We start from the raw sequence: 23,791 nt of genomic DNA, 5'->3' as shown, positions 1-23,791 counted from the left end.
CTGCCTTACTCTTTTTTTTTTTTTTTTTTTTGCGGTACGCGGGCCTCTCACTGCTGCGGCCTCTCCCGTTGCGGAGCACAGGCTCCGGACGCGCAGGCTCCGCGGCACGTGGGATCTTCCCGGACCGGGGCACGAACCCGTGTCCCCTGCATCGGCAGGCGTACTCTCAACCACTGCGCCACCAGGGAAGCCCTCCTGCCTTACTCTTATAAGGATCCTTGTGATTATATTGGGCCTACTCAAATAATTCAAAATAATTTTTACAGGTCAAGATCCTTAATCTCTTTTCCCATGAAGGTAATATATTTACAGGTTCCATGGATTAGGATGCAGACATCTTTGTGGGGAGGTATTATGCAGCCTACCACTGTTCCCCGTGGCTCCAAAGATTCACACCCATCCGACATGCAAAATACATTCACTCCATCCCTAGGTACCTAAGTCTCAGCCCATTACAGTATCAACTCAAGTCTCAAGTCTTACTTAAATTTCATCAGCTTAAAAGTCCCATTATGTAATTATCTCATTACCTAAATGATCTAAATTACATATGGATGACACTCTGGGTATAATCTATCCTAGGGCAGAATTCCTTTCCATCTGTGAACCTGTGGAACTCAGAACAAGGTATCTGATCATAAAAAACGTGGTGGGACAGACATAAAGTTACAGCTACAGGCGGTCCTATTCAAAAAGGAAGAAAATGGAAGGGAAAAGGGAGTCATCAGTCCCAAGCAATGTCAAAATCCAACTGTGTGAACTTCATCAGGTTTCAAGGCCTTGGAATAATCCTCTGTGGTTTAAGACTCTGCCCTCTGGGCCTGTGGCTCCATCTTTGTAGTCTTTCTTCCTTTTTCTTGAAGGGTAGCACGGGTTTGCAGCTGAGTTGTTTTATCAGATTGTTTCCTGCCTACAGAAGTTTGGGAGTGCAACAACCTTCTTTCATTTCACCCTCTCTCTGTTCTTTTCAGTTCAAAGAAGCAGTATTTCTGTTGGTATAACTTCCTTGAGATCCTCATGGGTCTCCTGTGTATGCCATGGGTATTCACTCCATAGCACAGGATGTTCCTCCACAGATCTTTCCTGAATAATCCTATCTCTATTCCTGGCTTCTGCTGAGATGGCTGAGGGAATTCATGCCTAAATCACATGCCTAATCTATTCAAAGAGACATCTGTGTGATTAAATGCTCTGACTTTTTAATCCTTTCCAGAAACTAGCAACATATTGTTCAGCTACACTCTTGGTTTTCTTTCCAGAGCATGCTTTCCAGAGAGTGAATCTCTTAGCTTTAGTGTCTTTTGCAATCTGGGTAGGCTGAGAATTTCCCAAATCATCAAGTCCTGGTTCCTTTTTGATTAAGGAACAGCTCTTCCCTCAATTTACCTCTTTTCTTTTGCATTTTACTATAAGCAGCAAGAAGAAACTAGGCTGTGACTTGAACACTCTGCTTGGAAATCTTAGCTAAATAATCAAGTTCACTGTTTATAAATTCTGCTTGCCACAATGCTGTAGGACACAATTCAGCTAAGCTTTTTGCTAGTATATGACAGTGGTCCCCTTTTCTCCAGTTTCAAATAACATCTTCCTTATTTCCTTCTAAATCCTCACCAGCAGATTCTTTTTACTTTTATTTTTTTTTTGCGGTACGCAGGCCTCTCACTGCTGTGGCCTCTCCTGTTGTGGAGCACAGGCTCCGGACGCGCAGGCCCAGTGGCCATGGCTCACGGGCCCAGCTGCTCCGCGGCATGTGGGATCTTCCCGGACCGGGGCACGAAGCCATGTCCCCTGCATCGGCAGGCGGACTCTCAACCACTGCACCACCAGGGAAGCCCTGCGGCAGATTCTTGAATAACCATATTTCTACTAGCTGTTCCGTGCAATCTCGGCTTTTTCTATTATGCTCTTTAAAATTCTTCTAGTCTCTGTCCACTACCCAATTTCATAGTCACTTCCACATTTTTAGGTATTTATTACAGCACTGCCATGTTTCAAGGTAACAAAATCTATATTGGTTTCCTACCGCTGCTTAACAAATTACCACAGACTTTTAGATTAAAACATAAATTTGGAGGTCAAAAGTCTAAAATCGGTGTTCAAGTCTTTCTTCCTTCTGGAGGCTCTAGGAGAGTATTTGCTTTCCAACTTCTAGAGGCTGCTTACCTTGACTCATGGCTCCTTGATCCATTTTCAAAGTCAGCAGCTTAGCATCTCTCTTCTCTGACCTCTGCTTCCATCCTTATATCTTCTTTTTCTAATGCTTATCCTCCTGCATCCCTCTTTAAGGATCCTTGGGATAATCCAGGATAATCTCTTCACGTCAAGATCCTTAGTTTTATCAAAGTTCCTTTTCCCATGTAGGGGAACATATTCACAGGTTCCAGGGATTAGGGCGTGGCCAAATTGGGAGGTGTGGGGGGGGTCATTATTCAGCCTGTCACCTCTGCAAAACTCAGTCAGTCATCTCAGGCCAAACAAATATCAAAACCCAGGTTCATGGCTCACAATGAAAAGTCAAACAGGGATAGAAACATATATTAAAAAATACTAGTAGAAAACTATAGTGGAGAAACCCAATGGCCCATTCTTCACTAAATCACTATTTAATGGTACCTATGTGCCAGGCTGTACTAGAGAATCAAAGGTATGATCTTCACCTACTAAAAACAAAGTGAACAGACATTTAAAAAAATAGAAGTTAAAAAGAAGATACAAGTATGCGTGGTGGAAGCACTTGCAATGACACAACCCGGAGGAGGAGATCAGGGAAGCTTCCTGCAGACGGAAAGGCAGGACTGGGTCTTGAAGAACGCATACCTGGCAGGGAGAGAAGAGAACCAGGCATGTATAGCTGTATGGAGCCCGGGAGATCCACAGAGAGCATGGGGTGCCAGGAAGCTGTGTGAAAGATAGGGTGGTGAGGTGGGCACAGGCTGACCCGTGAACGGTTCATGTTGGGCATTTAGATTTTCCTTTGACATAAGGTGGAACTACTGCAGGAGTTTATGAAGCTTCTGTCACGTCAGAATTGTGTTTCAAAGATGGAATCAGAGAGGGCTCGGGGGGTGGGGGAAAATAGGGGAAGAGGATTAAGAGGTACAAACTACTAGGTGTAAAATAAGATACAAGGGTATAATGTACAGCACAGGGAATACAGCCGATATTTTATAATAGCTTTACATGGAGTATAATCTATAAAAATATTGAATCACTATGTCATACACCTGAAACTAATATAATATTGTAAATCAACTATACTCCATTGAAAAAAAGATGGGATCAGAGAGCTGCTCAGGAAGCTGTCCCTGTAAGTCAGAAGAGATTCTCTGAGAAGCTAGCAAGACAATAGGGGACAGCACAGCAGATAACAAGAGTATGGGTTCTGCAGTCAGACTTCCTCTTCACTTTCTACTTGTGTCACCTTGAGGAGATTATGTAACCTCTGTGCTTCAGTTTCCTTACGTATGAAATGGGGATAAAAGTTGTACCTACTTCACTGGGTTGCCTGTTGTATAGAAAGTGCATACCAAATGCTAGCTAGCTAGTGCATACCAAATGCTAGTGTTGATAAGATAGCTAATTACTCTGGGAATTAGAGACCAGGGAACAGATTTGAGAGTTATCAAGAAAATTACTGAGTGTCCACTATGTACTAGGCACCTTGCTAAGCTTTGAGGGTAACAACAAGAAAAGACCAATGAGATCCCTGCCCTCAGGAAGCAACTGCAAATATCTGAGAAAAAACTCCAAATGCAAAATGATAATATAAGAATAGAGAAGACTTGAGGTTAACTGAGTGTATACAGGAGATGGAAGAGGAAAAGTATAGTGAAAGATGACAGCCAGATTTTTGGCTTCGCTGACAGCAGGAAATGGTGGTGACTAAATGGGAAATAAAGGAGGTTTAGGGTTACTGATTAAAAGGGTGAAATATGGATATAAACAAGTGCTTTTACTTTCTTGCTACAAATGCATAATGGGTGGGTTGACATTTCAAGTAAAGGTATCTTTTTGGGCAAGCAACGGAAAGCTGACACGTCTGTTAATGCAGAAATGATCTGGGCAGTGGTGCGTTTTTCTGGAAGGGAATGAGACGGAAGCTTGAGGGCCTGTTCCTAGATGTCCTAAAGAATCAGAATAAATGAGGAAACAATGCTGTCTTTCTGAATGGGTATATTAGAATGCAATTATTTTTTAGATAAATCCTTTACTTATTACACGTAGTCTATCCATGTGGATCCTAAGCGACATTCACGTAGGAGCAAAGGCAGATGAGAGTGGGGTCACATCTGTATCAGAGGGATGGCAGAGAAGTACTACAGACGGACAGAACACCTGTCTGAAGGCCCAGAATTTACTGGCTTACTTCACAGGGGTGAATCTGACCTCAGACCGAAAGGGATCTAGGTGGTCAAGCAATGCTCCCTCTCTCCCTGGCTCTCATCTCTGCTTATCACCTTGGTTTCATTTTTCAAGACCCTATGGCACTCTGTAATGACCTATATGAGAAAAGAATCTTAAAAAGAGTAGATATATGTATATGTACACCTGATTCACTCTGCTCTACAGCAGAAACTAACACAGCATTGTAAATCAACTATACTCCAATAAAAATTAAAAAGAAGAAAGACCCTATGGCAACCCCAGATTCAATCCTTCCAACTCTGTGACCCAACAGGCAAGAGGGACCCCTGTTAGCTCCAGTTACAAGGATCCCAAGGAAACACTGCTGAGCCTGCCTTTCCTGGCTGCCGACCACTAGGAAAGTGGGGTGGGGTCTCTTAGCAGGAGTCAGGGGGCTTGCTGGGGGAAGAGAAGCAATAGAGACCACAACATCTTTTACTCTTCTGCCTATGAACTCTTTGTATGAATTTCTTTAGAATTTCAATAGAAATTCTCTGTTGCATGTATTATGACTTTTTTTGGTTTGTTTTTTGTGGTATGCAGGCCTCTCACTGTTTTGGCCTTTATGACTTTTTTAAAGTATGCTTAAAAAAATCTTTTTATGTTTTCACATACAGATGTTTTAAGTTTCTGATTGGTGGAAAAGAACTGATTTCTTTTTTTCATTTATTATCTCTTCCTTCACTTCTATGATGAATCCTGGCTAATTCTAAATTTAGCTCCCAGCCCATACACTCTCTCCTTTACCCTTCTGTAACCTCTTTCCACCAGAAGTCAGAGGAAATGAGGGCAAGTCGTTGTTTCAATAGTACCCCCAGCTGTCTTGCTACTACAAGCATTAGTTCTGCCATGGTACGATTATTTTACAATGTGGACACAGTCACTAGATTTTTATACAGAGACTTGACAGTCAATAATCAAAGCTGGTGTTGTTCCATTAATTGACGTACTTTTAGCCCAGAGCTAGGAAAAGAATGATTGGTCGCAGCTAGCATCTGGATTGAAAAAGCTCTTTAAAATTGAAATATAGTACTTAGGCAATGAAGAGTAATAAGCACATCCTTTTTTTTTTTTTCCTTTTGGAGAAATGTGCCGCTAGAAATATCTTCATTCTAAATGTCACAAATAGAATTGATCCTGAGATGCTTTAAAAAGGAGTGTGTTTGACCATGACTGTCTTTATTTGCTTATCTTCTCAGTTTTTCGGAAGCTTTCTAGAGAAGCTCTCATTTTGATCCTTCTCTACATTTGCCCTCAACTTGGGTGTCTATTCCCATCAAACGTCAGAGCCAAGCACTTGCTATTGACGTGGGACCATGATGGGACTGGGCCCCCTTCGGCAGCCTGCCACCAAGCTGGGGAGAAAAGGTAAGAACAAGCGACCTATGTCCCCAGCTGCTGTCATTTCATATCTCTCTGAGGTTCTTTTATTATGAGGCTTTCAAATTAGGGTTTATTAATGGTGCAATAAGCCTTAGTTTACTAAGTCTACCTTATGTAAAATGGTTTCTGAGTGTTCGATCTATTTTCTCCATTCTTCTTACTCTCTAGATCCTCCTACGCAAATAAGTCTTTTTAAAAAAAAAAAATTTTTTTTTTTTTTGGCCGTGCTGCATGCGGGATCTTAGTTCCCCAACCAGGAATCGAACTCACCCCCCTTGCAGTGGAAGCGCAGAGTCTTAACGACTGGACCACCAGGGAAGTCCCACAAATAAGTCTTAAGAGCCAGTTTGCTTGTTCCCTCATTCTTAGCCTCTTATTTAGGTGAAAATCTTTCCCTATCTGAGTATTAGGGAAAAAAAGGTAACTGGCAACGGGAGAAAAATATGTTAAAATACATGTTTAAGAGCTTTAATGAACAACACAGGCCTAAATACAAGGTGATCTCCGTTCTTCCAAATAAAATATCCTCAGAAATGTGTCTTGGAAGCTTAAATTTATAATCTTTTAGGTATGTGGTTGGAACCTTCAGGTGACTCTTGTAATATATAATTTATTAATTCGGCTACACATATATATTTAAAATCACATACTGTGTAAAAAACCATATTAATTTAGAAATACTACTTTTTTCACACTAATATCTCAGGAATTAATTTAAACTTTTCAGGTGCATCGGACATCGGTGTTTTCACAATCAGAGTCACTAACTTTTCGAGTCTTCTAATGTTTCCATCTTCACTTCTAATTTGTTTGAAATAAAATGCATTTTGAATTTTTGTATGCTGTTGCCTTGGAAATTTAATTCCAAGCCATAAATAAACATTTAGGAGTGGTGATTGCCACATTGTTCACCACTTACTGCATGGTTCTTTCAAAATCACTGTTAAAAGGTTGTTTACAATGACACAGTGATTTTTTTTCTCACTTAGAAGCAAAACTGATTCTGTCAGAAGATCTCTAAAAGCATCTAAAGTGATCCCTAACTAATAAAGTCAAGTGTTTTAGGCTAATATGTCTCTCTCAAACTTGGCGTACAAGAGAGCCCTGTACCACGCGACTCAAAAACAAGGTGGCATCACTTTTCTGAAGGATAATTTAAAAAACAAAACAAACAACTCTGTTTGTACCCTGGCATATACCACAGCACTGTGGAAACACCACGTGAAGGTGATTTAAAGGATATCTTGACCAAAATCCAAGGTTTCCTGCATTAAAGACTTTATGGGATACTGACATAAAATCTCAAATGTGAACCGATATTTTATAAGTTGCCCAAGGTCAGAGTGTTATTGGCTGAAAGGGGATAAGAACTCCGCGTATACATCTTTCAATAAGTATTTCACATTCTTAAAAAAGCCAAATCTATATGAATTAAAGAAGGTGGGAGTAACAGTAGCTCACGCAACCTCAAACTTCCCCTTTATGTTCTAATACCTAAAGATGAGACACAGGCCTGGAAGGCACATACAATTTTAAAGACATAGGCAAGAACCTTGGCAATCCTCCCACGGCCGTGACTGAGAAACAGCATCTGCACCTCCCAGACCAAAGCAAGTCAAGGCCAGGCAAGTAATGAGAGGGGAGGGAGGCCTTGAGTAAACAAGAGGGAACAGAGGGAGCAGGTATCACTGGTAAGAACAGTCATCAGTGAGTGCCTGTCCAAAGGCACTCAAACATAAATTTTTAAAAATGGTTATTTACGCGCATAATACACACATCCAGTGGTATGCTGGAGCTGGCTCTTACTAGGGAGTGCCAACTGTTAAATATTCAGGAATTCTGTGAGTGAACTGCTGGTGGTTTGAAATCAGCCTTTGTGGGTGTATTTACACTATGGAAATTCACAAATGGTATAAATCAGGACTTTTTTCACCCAGAGACCTGGTTTACCAGCACTGTGTGTGTGTATGCATGTGTGTGTATGTGTGTGTATTTTCCCCCTAAAATAAATACACTTTATATGTGGTCAAGAGGAAACCCCAATCCAGGGGAATGTTTTAGACGGACCAGACTGGAGTGTCATCATGCTACTTTTTAAAAATTGGGTTAAGAGGACCTAAATTCTTGGCTTTCTTAGGACAATGCCATGGCCCTCTCCACAGCATACGACCTCTTCCTGCACTGATGGCAGTGAGATCCTTCTCCATCCCTATCTCCCTGTTCTGTCACCTTGGGTCCCAATCTCCAATTACCACCTAAGCAAGACCCGTTTCTATCATCATGTCTTGTAGAAAGCTCTACTTGCCCTCCCCCAAATCAGGCAGCTGTCTATTCAGGAATTTTCTCTGAGAGAACACTTTAACCTGGATATGAATTAGTGTTCTCTGTTTAACCTTCTAAAGAAAAGTTCAGCTCCAACGAAATGTGAGGCGAATAACAGAATTCAGCTAATGCATGTACAATAGGACATTCAACCCTGCTCTAGAAAATTCTTACACTTCCATTCAATGACTGAGGAGGATGGAAATGCGAGACAAGTGGCAATGGGAACTGCTGCTTCCCTGTCCAAATGAATGAACCACCACCTAGTCTTCTGCTTCTGTGTCTTGCAGACAACTCCAAATCTATCTGGAGACCATGAACAGGAGCTGCAGAAGCAAGTCAAGTTGCATGGTATACTGCAACAGCCTTGTGAAGAAAGGCCAAAAGGCCAAAGAAAACACCATGACGACACCCTCACCCTTCTGGGTGGAACCACTTCCTCTCCCAGTGTTGCTGGCACAGACTTCTGTGATGGCGCCTTGGCTTACCTGTTCACACATCTCTTCTTACCACACGAGTTCTAAATGCTTCAACCTAATAGAATGTAAGCCCCTTGCTAGTGTCTTGTCTATCCCTGCATGCAGTAAGCGACAGTGGTAGGTGTTCAATAAAGGTCTGTTTTTTTTTTTTGTTTGTTTGTTTTGTTTTTTTGTTTTTGCGGTACGCAGGCCTCTCACTGTTGTGGCCTCTCCCGTTGGGGAGCGCAGGCTCCGGACGCGCAGGCTCAGCGGCCATGGCTCACGGGCCTAGCTGCTCCATGGCATGTGGGATCTTCCCAGACCGGGGCACGAACCCGTGTCCCCTGCATCAGCAGGCGGACTCTCAACCACTGCGCCACCAGGGAAGCCCTAAAGGTCTGTTTTAGGAAAGAATGAATGAACATTTGTCCTCCTTTACTTGCGTGCTACACTGTTTCGCAACATTAATCCCACTCAGAATATGAGGCTGTGCCCTGAAAAGACAGGAGGATCTCAGAAATGAACTTTGGAGCGGGGGGCATGGGGCTGGGGGGACCAAAGGGAAGAAGGAATGGTGCTTTTATTGTAGTTTTCACTAAAATTGTGGTTGGGGCCCCATGGGAGAAAAGAGCAAGGGATAACACCTGTCTGAGCACATGGGCATCATCACTTTTAAGAAGCTGAGTTATAAGAACCTCAGGAGTTTCAAAACAAATAGTTCATTACTTATTTCAAAGAAGGATAAAGAGCTTAACATACGTCATTTCACTCTAAATACCTTTGTAATATTTTCACCATAAACCTTTTGGGTACCAACACACGTCAGCTGTTACTCTCTTAATTATAATACTGATCATGTCACGTAAGACCTACAAAATGCACAGCAAACTAGAGTAGTCAAATTCATGGAGACAGAAAGCATAGGGTTGTTGCCAGGGGCTAGGGAGAGGGGAGAATGGGGAGTTAAGCGTTTAACAGGTACAGAGTTTCGGTTTTGCGAGATGAAAAAAGTTCTGGAAATAGATGATGGTGATGGTTGCACAAAAATGTGAGTGTATTTAATGTCACTGAACTGTCCACTTAAAAATAGTTAAAATAGCTAACTTTAAGTATCTTTTACCCAATTGAAAAAAATGCACAGCCAAGTTTGGAGGGAGTTCTCACCTCCAGCCGCCCCCAAACTTCTTTAAAAGATTTTCCTGTTTGCTTCATCAAATCTATTTTATGTTCTCTCCTTATTTTTATACACTTCAAAATCAACATTAAACAGAAAACAGATTTATGTACCAAGATCTGTTAAAATATTTCCTTGTACATTTATATAGTCTGCAATCTCAAAGGGCAACTGGTATGTCACATAATCCACTGAAAAACAATGAATCTGCCAGTTTGGCCGCACTGGGAGAAACTACACATCCTATAGAAGTTCAGCTATGCAGAAATTTTAACATTGTGTTATTTCACACATGCAGAACATTTTTTCTTTGGCCACACAGTGCAGCTTGTGGGATCTTAGTTTCCCGATGACCAGGGATCGAATCTGCACCCCCTGCAGTGGAAGTGAGGAGTCTAACCACTAGACCACCAGGGAAGTCCCACACACAGGCAGAACATTTTAAATGCCCTTGGACTTTGAGAACTCAGAGCAAACTAACTTTTTTTGTTTTTTTTTGTTTTTTTTTTGCGGTACGCGGGCCTCTCACTGCTGTGGCCTCTCCCGTTGTGGAGCCCAGGCTCCGGACGCGCAGGCTCAGCAGCCATGGCTCACGGGCCTAGCCGCTCGGCGGCATGTGGGATCTTCCCGGACAGGGGCACGAACCCGTGTCCTCTGCATCGGCAGGCGGACTCTCAACCACTGCGCCACCAGGGAAGCCCCGAGAGCAAACTAACTTTGTGAAAGGTCTGTAGGTCTTGATTTGTTTATGATTCCAATGCCAGTCAACTTTAGGGGGAAACATATAACTTTCCAGGGAAAGGCAATAAAGCCAGACTAAAAACTGACAGCAGTTGAGAGGAACTAGAATGAATGTAATGATCTTACTGGGGAAGCACGAAACAGAGTTCAGAAAAGAGGTGCATGGTGAGGTTTGGAGAACTGGGTCTCTAGATGTGGCCATATCTTCAAAATCCAGACTGTGCCACGTACTGTCTGTAAATTTTGTACGTAAAAATTCTTAGAGCCTCAGTTACTTTCTCTGCAAAATGGGGTAACAGAATGTCTTTCATAAAGCACTAGTGTCCCATGAAATGAGATTAAATATGATAATGCAAGCATCTGGAACATGGTAGATATTGGATCATTTTTTATTACTTTTTATCTTCATGATTTAAAGTTATTTATTACTACAGATACATTTTTTTATAATTATAGTAGTATGCATGTACACTTCTGAAAAGTAACCAGGTCAGCCTCAAAGACTTGTTCTGAAACACTTTTTGGCCTGATACTGTGGGGTATTTGGGAGCAAGGAAGCCGTGTCTAAAGGTGGTCTAATCTGTCCCCTTTACATTGGTGGTAACCATGGTCTAGAGAGATCAGAGGATTTCGTGAAGGTCATACTATTAGTGGCAGAATTAAAAACCTGTCCTTTAATCCAGGGTTTCTTCCTCTCTGCTGTGGAACTTCCACAAGTGGCAGAGTTATAAAAGCAGGTGAATGTTCAAATCATATCTTCTAATTCTGGAAGTAGGTGAAACAAGTGGAAGGTGACTTTCTCTGTCCTGTGATGGCTGAATGCGTAACGATGCCAGCTGACAGTCACTGAGTGCCAGCTAGGTATGAGGTATACCTGAGGACAAATCCAGGGGTACGCTTGGAACATGCTAGGATTGAAGCAATGAATGGATCCTAAAACCTAAACAAACATACCTAAGAGGCCTGAATGGCACGAGCAAATGATCTGCCTCATGTACACCCCACTACGATGCACCCGCGGGGGACTGTGGTCTGGGATCCCTGACTCTCCGTCCCAGTGAAGCGTGGGACGCTAGTCAGCCGACTGGAAGCCCCGTGCACACAGGCTGGGCATGTGGACTGTGGGCTTCAGGGATATGACAGGGCTTTTTAGCTCAATAACCTCCAAGGGCAGCGTCCTTGGATCTATTTACTTGGGCTGGTAGGGATCCCAGAGAAGGCGCATCTCATCTCCTCTTGAAGAGTCTAAACCTCCTTGCCAGCACCCTGGGAGCCAGATAGGGGAAGATAACCAAGGACCTTGGCATTCAGAATGCAGACTTTCACTTAAAAGCCCTGATTTCATTTTGGCATCCTAGCCCTCAATAGTGCCCGGCTGGAAGGAATGTAGAAAGGGACCTGGGAATCTGCTTTTTACACTGACTTTCAATGAATCCTCTTGTTTTCAGCCCCACTTTCCCCTCCATTTCCAGAGATATCTCTGCTGCAATTCCTGAGCCTTTTGCTCATTCTACAGTGTAACTGGCTTTCTTGGGTTTGCTAAGTCAGTTTCCTGACTTAGCTTTCCATCTTACAGAATGTTGAGATTCTTTCCTGTTCTTAGTCATAGAGGATTATTGCTATTCTGTAGAGTTCTTTAACTGTTGCTTTATCAGTGTTTCAGAAGGAAATAATGGGTAACAGCTATGATCCACCTGTCCTACCTAGTCTAACGTAGGTACCTTGCATACGTTGTCTAATTCAACAACTCTATGAAGTAGTTGTTATTATTATGCCTGTTCAGAGGTGATGAATTGAGTTTCAGCAACTTGCCCAAGGACTCTCAGAGGGTTTGAACGCAGGTCTTTCTGATGTCAGGGCCCAAACTGTAGATCATGACCACATCCAAGCATTCATGGTGAAATAATGATAACAATGACTAAGCACTCATTAGGAGCTAGGTTTCCAAAGTGTTTGCATTAACTGTGGCAGCTCCCTGAGACGGGTACTATTACTATTAACCCATTTTACACAGAAGGAAACTAAGTCATGGAGCGGTTAAGTAGCCTGCCCAAGATCACAAAACTCAAAGAGTCTGGCTCCAGAGGCTGTGTTCTTAACACTTACCAAAGGCAATTAAACATACTACGTCTACCTTGTGGATTTCCACGATCTGCTTTAGGAACCTCTCCCAGCTATGCTTTTCCTCTTTCCTAGATGACTGACTCCAAAAGAAAACAAAAATATCTTTACATCAGCCAACCAAAGCAGAGACAATGAATAGAAGACAGTCACAGTTAAAGTAAAATCATTTTGAAAATATTTGCACAAGAAATTATTCTACTAGATTACACTACCCTCTGTTTATAGTTACCTTCAGACATTCAATTCAGGAATAATGTGAAGAATGCGCCAATATAACTAGACATGTGTAAAAGACATATACTTTTTAGATAGGACATGAGAACTAGAATTTGCTTCCTAGACTGACAGCCTAAAATTATATATGCTAGGGGGTGCTGCTGAACAAGTTTAGGGTTTGCGTCCATTTGGTGTTCTTAGATTTGCATGCAGTAGTGCTATGGGCTTGTAATTTCTAATTAAAGTCTGTTTAACCTCAGCCTGGTAACTGTTAACCAACACAATATTTCACTGCAGAAGAAATTTTAAAATAAGTTATATTCTTTATATGTACAGTTAGGTCTTATTCATGGCCGAAGCATTAATCACCCATTATTTTCTTTTCCATTTGTATGTCCAAGAACTCAATTAAAAGATAATGAGATGTAGGTGTTAAACCAAAAGAAGGTGGAAATGTCTCTAGGGCATTACGCATGGTGTAAAGACTTGTGTCTTGGGGTAGTTAATGGAATCTGTGAGCTAGAGGAAGCACAAGATCAAATTAGTGGAACCAAAACACTAGAAATCAGGAAATCTTAGTTCTAACTACCTTGGCTCCACAATTAAGCTAAATGAGCTAAATACTTGTTAAATAAATCATGATGCAGGAAATACACAGGATTAGGAAGGCTAGCAAGCACAGCAGTGCTTGTGCTGAACTGATACAATTTTGGCCACATGAGCTCAGGTCTAAAATAGAAAATGTGATGTAGTTAATTAAACACATAAAAGGCCAAAGAGCATGCAGAACCACCCCCAAAGGCCACACAATTAGGAATTAAGCATATGTATAGATAAATATCCTTCTCTGAACTTTCAATTGTGGTCTAAAACATTATTTATTCTAGACTTGTGCCAAGTTCTACACAAAATAATTCTAGTAGTGGATGTTTAAATTTTTTTGAATGAATAACAATTATCTATTAACTCCAGCACATCACTCCCCCTTATGGAGTAAATGAATTGTTCTGATATTTTATGCAGCTGCTAGAGCAGTGCTAGGCAAAAGGAACCCAATGAACACTTGCTGATGGACAAATTGTATGGACAGAAATGTGGGCTAGTTCCTATGGAGTTTACCCACGTTGATGGGAGCATTCCTACAGTTCAGGGAGAGCTATTACTCTATCACTGCGGTTTAAAGTTGGCAGTGAACAGCCTAACACCCTTTTGCTAAAAGGACCATTTATTTACCGTCTTGGAAATTACTAAGACAAATGTAATTTTTTTTCCTTTCGGTTCTCAAGATAATTACTGCTCCTGATCAGAAGACCTGACAGATTTTAGAGCACTGAGGCCAAGTGGTTTTTCCTGCTAGACACAAAACCACCTGAGATACTCCATGTACTAGTATTTTAAAACTATTTAGTTTGTGCTTGAAAATAGCTTCCAGCAGCATACACAACACACAGGTCCTTTTTCAGTTGGCAACTCTGAAGCTACTATTCTGGAATATAGACTAAAAAAAGAAAACTCGAAAAGGCTTTTAGTGGGTGAAAACTGATTCTAGGGTGATTTTTTAAAAAAAGAAACTGGAGGAAATACCCAAGTGTTATATTTAAAAACATCCTAAAAATACATCTATTAATAGGCAACATCGGACTTTTGGAACCAAAAGTTACTTCTCAGGGAGCAATTTCAAGAATTTAGGAGAGAAAACATTTTGAATATGATATTGGGGCTAAGACAAGTGATCTGATTAGGTCCTATAACTAACTCACATCTATTGATCCCAAAATGCCAAACTGTGGCTTCATCTTGTCATGGAATGTGTGCTGTCACCTGGGTAACATCTTATCAGACCAAGGGCCTATAGCATAGCCCTGCTCAAGGTGGTTTGGCAAGGTTTACCGCGGATCTGCACTCCCTACCCCTGCAGCCATGGAAATTGGGGGGCGCACTCATGTGTCTTTGAGGAGAGCAGAGGGTTGGGAGATGGAGGCAGCTCTGACTTACATGAAAGTGCCTTCTTGTTCTGCACTGGTAGACTCCCCTTGGACTAGGCAAACCCACTGCCCGGCAATGTATTCTAAATATGGTAAATGTTCTTGTCGAGATGATCTCCACTAAAATTGGATTAGTCCACAAAGGCTGGAAATGATCTCTACTTAAAAGATTTCTCACAGAGAACAAAAATAGCATTGCAAACAAGCCATGCTTAACAAAATTAGGGAAATGAACGTTTTTCAAAAGGCCCTTAAGCAAATCAGAGGGCATCGTTTACATAGACAACTGAAGCACTAATTAAAAATAATTCCCGTTTATTCATTAAAACCGGCAATGTAAAAGCTGCCCTTACTCACCATCTCTTTAATCTACAATCAAAGATCATTCAAGGTAAAGAGAACAATTAATGTCACGGGGGCATCTTTGCCAGGAACTGGCTCCTTTTAGAGGTGGTGAGTCAGGGATCACAGCATTATATTTGAGGATTCTGGAGGTCATGACTTGTTGGTCTGGGGTGTCTGGAGTTGATGGTGGGGAAGAGGTTGGTTGCACCAGCTGGGATCTCCTTTACCTGCAGAAAAGACACCTAACAAAGACTCTTTCAGCTGGATTCTCCAGAAAGGGGGGTTACTGTAATACTTGAAAGGAAAAAGCCTGAATTTCCTTAAAAGTATTCTAATCTGCCTTTTCTTTTGGCTCGCATGAACCAGTGTAGCTTTGCTATCAGTGAAGAGAAATATTACTAGAAACTCTGAGCTTATACACATCAGAGAATCTTATACATTCTAATAGGTTAATGTAACAGGTTTTTCATTTCTAGGTTTGCAAAAATCTTTCACGTCCTTTCTTCGGTTCTTAGAAGCTCCAAACCTGAATTACTCTTCAATTTCATCTTTATTCTCCTTTATTTACTCCTTTGAGCAAAATACTCCAATATCTATTAGGCACTAATGTGACAAGCACAGTGCTATACTGTCTCCTAAGGCAAAGCAAACAGAACCTTCTTTTTTGGCCTCTTCAACTAAGCAGGAAATGTGACGAATCATGATTGTTTAATGTATGTCTACCCTGTATCAGGCAACTTACATGAATTCTCGCTAACCCTTTAAAGCACTTGGCATTTGACTGACTGCCTGCTACATCAAGTACGTGCCAGGGACTCCTTATCCACATGTTACACAGAAGGAAATCCAAGCTCAGAAAATATTAAGCATGTTCACAGAACTAGGTACTGGCAGAGTCTGAGCTCTCACCAGTCAGACTGACTCTCACCCCTCCTCTCTCTGCTACTCCAGGGTTCCACCTACAGAGGCAGCATTACCCACAAGCAGTGATTGTGCACTAGCTCTTGCCAGGAACTGTCCACAGGTTTTATGTGTGTTAATTGATTTAACACACTCAACAATTCTATGAGGAAATAACTGCTATTATTACAGTCACCATTTCATATGAAGAAACAGAGAGCTTAAGATCCTGGCCTCAGCTCACACAAAGCATCTGACAACCCAGCAACCAGAGTGTACAGCCTGGTAATTGGGAGTTTTCTCCCCTCACAGGGGTGGCAGTTGGCCGCCAAAGGACCCTGTGTTGGGGGTACTGGAGAGAGGTCCCTGTACTGCAGTAGATGGTTACACTTGACCTCAGACTGTCTTCCTGCTAGATGCTTCTGTATATTTTGACTTTGGAATTCCTGGCATAGAAAATGGATGTTAAAAAAAAAAAAATCCTAGTGGCTATCCCAGGAAATAAAAGAAAAAATCTACAACTTGTCACCTTGCCAAGATCAAATGTTCGGTGAGCCTGAGTGAAATTAGCAGTCATTATTTACACAAATCAGGGCCACAGAAATCATTTATCGATGAACGTTAAGGACTGTGTTCTGCGACACATGTGCTGAAAGTTTCTTATTGGTGAGTTTGGGGAAGCTGTGAAGTGGTAGCTGAAGAGGAAAACAGAAAGCTAAGGTGAAAACTGTAAGCTAAGCTTCCACTTTAATGACTGCTAATGAATTAGTGAGAAGGGAAGGAAGAGGAGACAGGAAATGGGCTGGAACGGCCTGGCCCTGAGAAAGCTGGACCTGGGCACTGCAGCCAGCGGCCCTTAGCTCTTAGCATTCTGAAAAACAAGCGGGTAAAGCAGGACATTGTGTTAGATTTTGTATATAGACCTATGCCTGAATTCGTTTAACAAACAGGGGCTTATCCTGATGTCCTTTTAGGACAACTGCACGTTGGTGAAGTTCCACTGCCATTCCCCACTTCATGAGTGAATGGCTGGACCCAAATCACAGTGGGGTTATTGAAAACAATGTTCCTCACTCAGAACATTCTGTGGTAGTACTGCCAAGCTACTGGTGGTGGTTTTTTAAAGTTAAAACAAAATTACTTTAAAATAATCCAAACTAATATATAATCAATGAGCACCAGAATTAATCTAAATACTTCCTAAGTGGAGATTAAAACTGCATGGGAATGATGTTGCAAATGGGGCTTCTTAGGCTAACTCAATACTATAAGAACAATAATAGATCAATTCATGGCCCCCAAACTGATATTCTTGAGAGCCAGGGGGCCAAGGCATTTGGTTAAGAATTCCAATTGGATAGCGCAAAGATGGGAGCAGAGGGCAGCTCACATACATGCCAAAAAAAAAGAAAAATCAGTGATAATTCATAAACTGATGTAATGTTTGTCTATGAGGAGAAACTACTGTTTGAAGCAAGAGAAAGGCTGATAGAAAAAAAAAAAACCACTAACATTTTCGGGAACAGAGTGGGAAGGGAGATGACAAAAGGTTAGCAAATCTTGTGATGCTCAGGCCACTTTTATCACAGTGACTCAGTTGAACAAAAAAAAGAAATAGATTTTCTAAGCCAAGACAGTCTTCCATTCACCTCTTCCTTTCTAATATTATAGCCATCCTCCTTAATAGTAAGGACCATGTTTTTACAAAGCGTGCAGTATGGTTTTTCCCCATAGGAAAGGTCTGGTCCTGTTGGGCCCTGTCACTATTCCAGGATTTCTAAGGCTGGTTCTGTCTTCCCTTCCTTCATCTTCTTCAACATACTAAATTGTTTCAAACTAAAACATAATAGCCTTTTCCGGTTAAAAGCATTATATGGGTACACAAACCTGAAAAAATAGTGAGCAGTGGTCACAGTGGTGGTGATGGTGGAAGGTTCCTTCTTTCTTGTTTTCTTTAAATAAATAGGGGGTATAGCCCCCCGATTCCCTTTCTTTGGGTTGGCCTAGCCTCTGGCAGAAGGCCCCTGCCCTCTCCTCTGCCCAGATCCACGAGAGGCACCAGCCTTCTTAGAACAAAGCCTCCTTTACTAGCAGAGGCTCTGTGACTCTCTGCGCTGGAAGCTAGAACAGGTTTCTGGATACGCTTTAAGTTGCAAGAAGCATGCATGGAACAAGGTCATGCCTGTCAACAGGCACTGCATGTTCCTTTTCTTAGGTCGGGAGACTCAAATCCTACCACTGTGGCTGACCTACCCCACGGCTTATCCAGCTCTCACCTGCCTTGGTTTATTTGTCCAAGAAGCCAAATAAAACTCCGTGAGAATATATACTGTGGTGAACACTGTGAATGTCTGTGTGTGTGTGTGTGTGTGTGTGTGTGTGTGTGTGTGTGCGTGTGTGTGTGTGTGTGTGTGTATTGGGGAGTGAAGGAGTGGAGTGGGCAATTATTAATAAGAAATACCATCTCTTACATATCTTTCTAGAGTACAGTCCAAAATGAAGCAGAAAGGAAGCAGCTAAGCTTTATCTCCCTCTAGCAGCCGTCCTAGCCGGGGCTAAAGTGAGTTCATCTCAGGGGTCCATTGTATCCAGATGGCCTGGAGGGTCAGCGGGCCGTTCCACACAGTGACAATCTGCAGGAGGTACCACGTGGCCTGCAGGGAAGTTATTTCTCCTGCCGGAGGCTTGTTAGCTAATGCCTCAGTGTTGAAGTGGAGCTGTGATGAATTTTTCCTCACTCAGGACTTCTGATTGAGTCAAGCCTCCCACCCCGCCTCACAATAATCTCTCCCCTTAGTCCCAATCCCTGCCCTAGGGATAAAAATAGAAAGGGAGGTTTCACCAGAACCTGAAAGAATTCAGGAGCACAAGGTAGCTCTGGTCCAGAACTTTGGGACAGGAAGGTAACAGGTGTCTCTGCAATGTGGGTGTGAGTGTGTGTGCGCTCATTCCCACACCAGCAGAGAAGACTCACAGCACAGTTCCACGACATGGTGGACTTTGGTGAGGATTCTTCCATAATGCAAGAAGCAGCCTCTGGCTGTGGACATCAGTGCCCTCCGCTTGGGCCCTGAGGGGCTGTGTAGGTGCAGGAAGCAGCAGCAGCTCATGGGGGCTTTGCCTGGCACTGATGGCTTCCTGGGTTTAGGGCTCCAGCAGCAGGTTCCACAGGAAGTCAGAGCAGAGTGAGGGGTAGGGGGAATGGTGCTGCCACATGGTAGTGTTGGGAAAAGTCACCCATCAGGTATCTCCTGGAAAGCCCTGGTACAGCTTAGAAACCTCAAAATGGTGGGGGTGGGGGGAGTCCTCTGCTCCAACATAGCAGATAGAGGCAGAGAAACTCATTCATCCATCTATTCATTCATTGATTCTGCATAAATGGAACCGAGTAGCTCTGAGCAAGTACGGGGAAAAAAAAAAAAGACAAAAACCTGGTGCCCTAACAGAACTTTCATTGTAGTGAAGCAAGGGGCAATGCAAATGAGCAAACACATGGATAATATCAAGTCAGGTAGTGAGAAGTAGTAAGAAGAAAATACAACAGGATAATAGAGAGTGGGGGTTGGTGGAGAAGACTACTCTTTAGCTAGAGGTCGCAGTCTCCAGAGTTAGAAAAAATGTTTATGTTGTTCTTAGACACACACACATAACATACACTTTTGAATTTAATAGTAAACAATAAAAAAGCTTCAATTTTTGTGTCCATTTCCAACCATCACAATTTAAAGAATTTATTATAGGCCAATTTAAGTTACAAGAAATGATTAAGGGACTGTTCATAATTTTTATTATGCTTTTATTATACTTTTTTATTATACTTTTATTATATTTTTATTATAGATATTATTTTATAAATTATGATACAAAGGAAGTGGACCATAAAGTTTAAAAATCTTTGCTTTACACGGACTTCCTTGAATTGATGTGTTTTATTCATTGGATGAGTGAATAAATGAATGAATGAATGACGCATGATAGCCCGGTTAAGCAGACAGGTTCAAAGGCATCACTTATTAACTTGACTTTGAAACCTCTATTTCTGAAAAGAGGAGTAAAAACCATAAACATAGGATTGTGAAGATAAGATAGCGCCTTTAGAGTGTGTAGCACAGAGCCAGGCAAACAGTAAACGGGCACTGATTTAAGAATAAACAGCAGGATGTCATTTTTGTGAATTCTAAACTATGAATAGTTTTTTAAAATAAAAATTTATTTAAAGACAGACTGTGAAATAACTACTGAGCCTAGGATTATTAATAGAAATCCAGCAGTCATTCTCAAGAAAAAAAATGGCATTAGTTTATTTCTCTTGGATTTATTTTTAAAGTTAACTGCTCTTTCCTAACCTAAAATAATAAAATACATCTTCCTTCATCCTGGTACCTGTGAAAAGTCACATCCAGATTGCATGAAGAATCAAGGAGATATACACAGCAGGCTTTGGGCTCTCTGCACATGTATGAATAGAGATTTGAGATCTGAATGTACAGTGGACATTTTCTAAGTACTATGATGAGTACCAGGCATGGACCTAGATCTTTAGAGATGGATTCACTAATTTAATCCTTTTAAACTAATATGCCAGGAATATATGGAAACAACTCTCCTGAACAGGTATGTCCCTTCTCTAGGCCAAATGATAAAAATGTCTATTTTACTTTTGATACAAATATCAAATACGTCATTGCTGTTGTTTTTCTGATAACCAAAGTAACATTTTCTTTTCTTTTTTTGAAATATTCCCAAATTTCAGCCATTTATTTTTTTTCATCTTTTAATTCCTATGGGGTTCATCAATTCTTTATCAGTTAACATTCTCATTGACAAAGACCAATTTATATTAACTACAGTTATATATAACATATCAAGGGAAAATCAGAACACAAGACTTCATCAGCTAAATAGAGTTCAACTCAGTTTGCTGTTATGGAGACAAACAAGATAAATACATTGAAGCATAAACAAAATATTAACGCTCAGAATAACAGCATTCCAGAAGAAAACGGAAAGCTGAAGATACAATAAAGGTCTCTAATTTACAATATGTATAATTATATAATTTATTAAAATCAACACAATTCATGTACAAAATATTAACATGGCAGCCATTAAGTTTGTTAAGCACTTCAAATACTGAAATGTTAAAACAGTAAAACTACACTAAGCAACTTTTGCATCAAGGGGTCTAATCTAGCTCACTAGTTCAGGCTGAACGTTCACTCTCCGAAGCATTTCTTCAGGCATGCAAAAAACAGGGCTAACAGGTTTAATCTGCTCTTCTCCCAAAAGTGACAATCCAGCAATTCCAAATAGAGTATGAAAAGGATCTACCATATCTCCCGGCCTGTCCGCAAATCCTCCCGTTTCTTCATCTTGACATGCTAAAATGAAACTGCGCAGTTTCTCTCTGTCAATCTAATGAAGCCTTCCAATTATCTTTAGGGAAGCCAACACCCACCAAGAATAGCATACATCTGGTAACTTCTCTGGCCTTCCATTGAGTCCACCTGATGGAAGCTGTCGTTCACAAAGCCACCAACCAAGTAAATCAGAATTTACTCGAAGCAACTGACTAGTAATAGCCAGGAATCCTGCTCAGCATGGGATTCAGAACCTGGCCTGCAACCAAATCCACCATCAAAGTTCATACATGATAAAACAAATTCGATTGCCTTTTCCACATTAATAGCATACAGCTTCCCCAATAGAGCCAAAGCTGCCACCGCACAAAAGGAGAATCTTGTGTCGATTTCTCCCTATTATATAAAAGTAGATTTTCACATCCCATGAAGCAGCTGGTCTCTCCTGCCTGCACTGTATTCAGCCCTTATCTTTTAGACTGGCCCCCTCTGTTCCAGTACTCCTGTACGCTGATATAACTAGCACAGTGCATGCTGGAACTTCCAGCAGACCATTAACTCCAGGTAGACCAGCTGCTTAGTGGGACCCTAAATATCTCCAGTGAAAGAACCATCTTCTTTCTGTAGACTCTGAACATATTCCACAACTTTATTTACATCAATAACATTACTACTATCATAGAGAGTAAGAATCTGGACAGCACTAAGAGTGTACAAAAGATGAGGATCATGTCCAACACTAGCACTTATTCCACCACACTCGTGTTGACAAGACTTAATAAATGTCAGAATTTCTTCTCTATTCATGCGAGGTAGCTGTCCCATGAGATCCATTACAGTATAGATGCCACTCATTCTCAAATATTCAGACATACAGTATTCGTAATCATCTTTCTTTGAGCCATAGGATGCTATATAATCTGCATGCTTCTCCACTAATAGGGTGTCGGGTGCATCTGACTTGATAATAACATCCTTCTGCGGTGTGCCCATGTCTGAGACCGAAAAGAGGTAACATTTTCATTGTAGGAAATAAATACCTTGCCCTACCAAGTGCCTTAACAATTTGGAATATTTTCTTTGTTGGTTTTACATCTCTTTGTTTCTGTTTTTTTCTCTCTCTCTTCTGTTTATCTACAAAATTGGAATTATGTAAATAACATTCTTTGAACAAATGATTTTTAATGGCTTACACTATTTCATTTATTTCATTATATGGATAAACTATCAAGTAACCATTAGGTAATATTGGGGATTTAGGTTATTTCCAGATTTCTACCATTACACATAATGCTACAATAGCTATCTTTATACATATCTTTGACAGCCTTTTTCTTCGAAGAATTATTTGATCAATTTGAACATGAGCACCTATTTTCATGGCTTAAAATATTTTCATCCAGAAAGGCTGTAACAATTTACACTCTCAGCAGAAGGATATGAGTGTCTAGCCCACTCTACCCTTGCCAGAATTGACAGCATGATTTTAAAAACACCAAAAAAAAGGGCATAAAAAAATGTCAATTTCCTAGAGCCAAAAATGTATCTTATTGTTTTCTTAAATCTGCTCCCCTGCTTTTTTTTTTTTTTGCTACTAATAAGGTTAATCTTCTTTTTCCATGTATACTACACTATTTTCTTTTCTTCTCCTTTTTTTTTCTTTTTGCAAACTGTCTATTCATGTCCTCTGCCCATTTGAAAAACTGGATTGTTCAGGATATCCTTATTATCTGACAAAACCCCCTTCTATGTTAAAGATATTAATATTTTGGGGGGTAATATTTGTTGCATTTTTTTTTTTTTTTTACTGGGTGGTATTTATCTTTTAAACGTTTGCTGTATTTTTTGTTCTAAGGAGTTTCAAATTTGCATATATTAGGCATGCATCATCCCTGCCTTGCTCTGAGTCCTTTTCTGTCCAACTCACATTCTCTTCTCAGAGAACTTGCTCCTGTCCAGAGAAGGCAGTGGGTCCTCCCTCCTGCTGGCCTTGGTTGGAATAGCTGGTCCAGGGTGGAACAGCTAGCCAGAAAGCAGCAGACATTGGTTGTGTAACTGAGCCCGGGTCCAGTGCTCAGATCCCTGGTCCTTCTAGAGTAGCTTCTCTGTCTTAGCCTTGGGAAGGCCCAGCCCAATCACTGTCCTTCCCTATGGATTAATCCAAGATCCCTTTCTAGTAAACCCTCCATTTACTTGTGGTATTCTTGGTTTAGTTCCTCACACTCATAACTATTATATCTTTAATGAAACATGGTGCAATAAAGTAATTCTTTCACTTGTGGTTTCTTCCACTGCTCTTACATTTCAAAATATGTTCCCATCCCAGTAATTGGTTAAATAGTCACCTATTTTTTTCTCCTAGATTAAAAAAAAATTTTT

At 41.1% G+C, this 23,791-nt stretch overlaps 1 protein-coding gene and 1 pseudogene across 2 annotated transcripts in view; both read right to left on the bottom strand.

The window, feature by feature from the left end:
- The window catches only part of C1H1orf21 (chromosome 1 C1orf21 homolog), a 227,754-nt gene that overhangs the window by 46,091 nt on the left and 157,872 nt on the right, over positions 1-23,791 (bottom strand). The window lies entirely within an intron of this gene.
- LOC132424009 (geranylgeranyl transferase type-2 subunit beta-like) lies at positions 21,107-22,672 on the bottom strand (annotated as a pseudogene).

This window comes from Delphinus delphis, chromosome 1 (assembly GCF_949987515.2).
Source record: "Delphinus delphis chromosome 1, mDelDel1.2, whole genome shotgun sequence".
NCBI classification, from domain to species: Eukaryota; Metazoa; Chordata; class Mammalia; order Artiodactyla; family Delphinidae; genus Delphinus; species Delphinus delphis.
The sequence above is the reverse complement of the archived record's forward strand: the minus strand, read 5'-3'. Positions and strand labels throughout refer to the sequence as shown.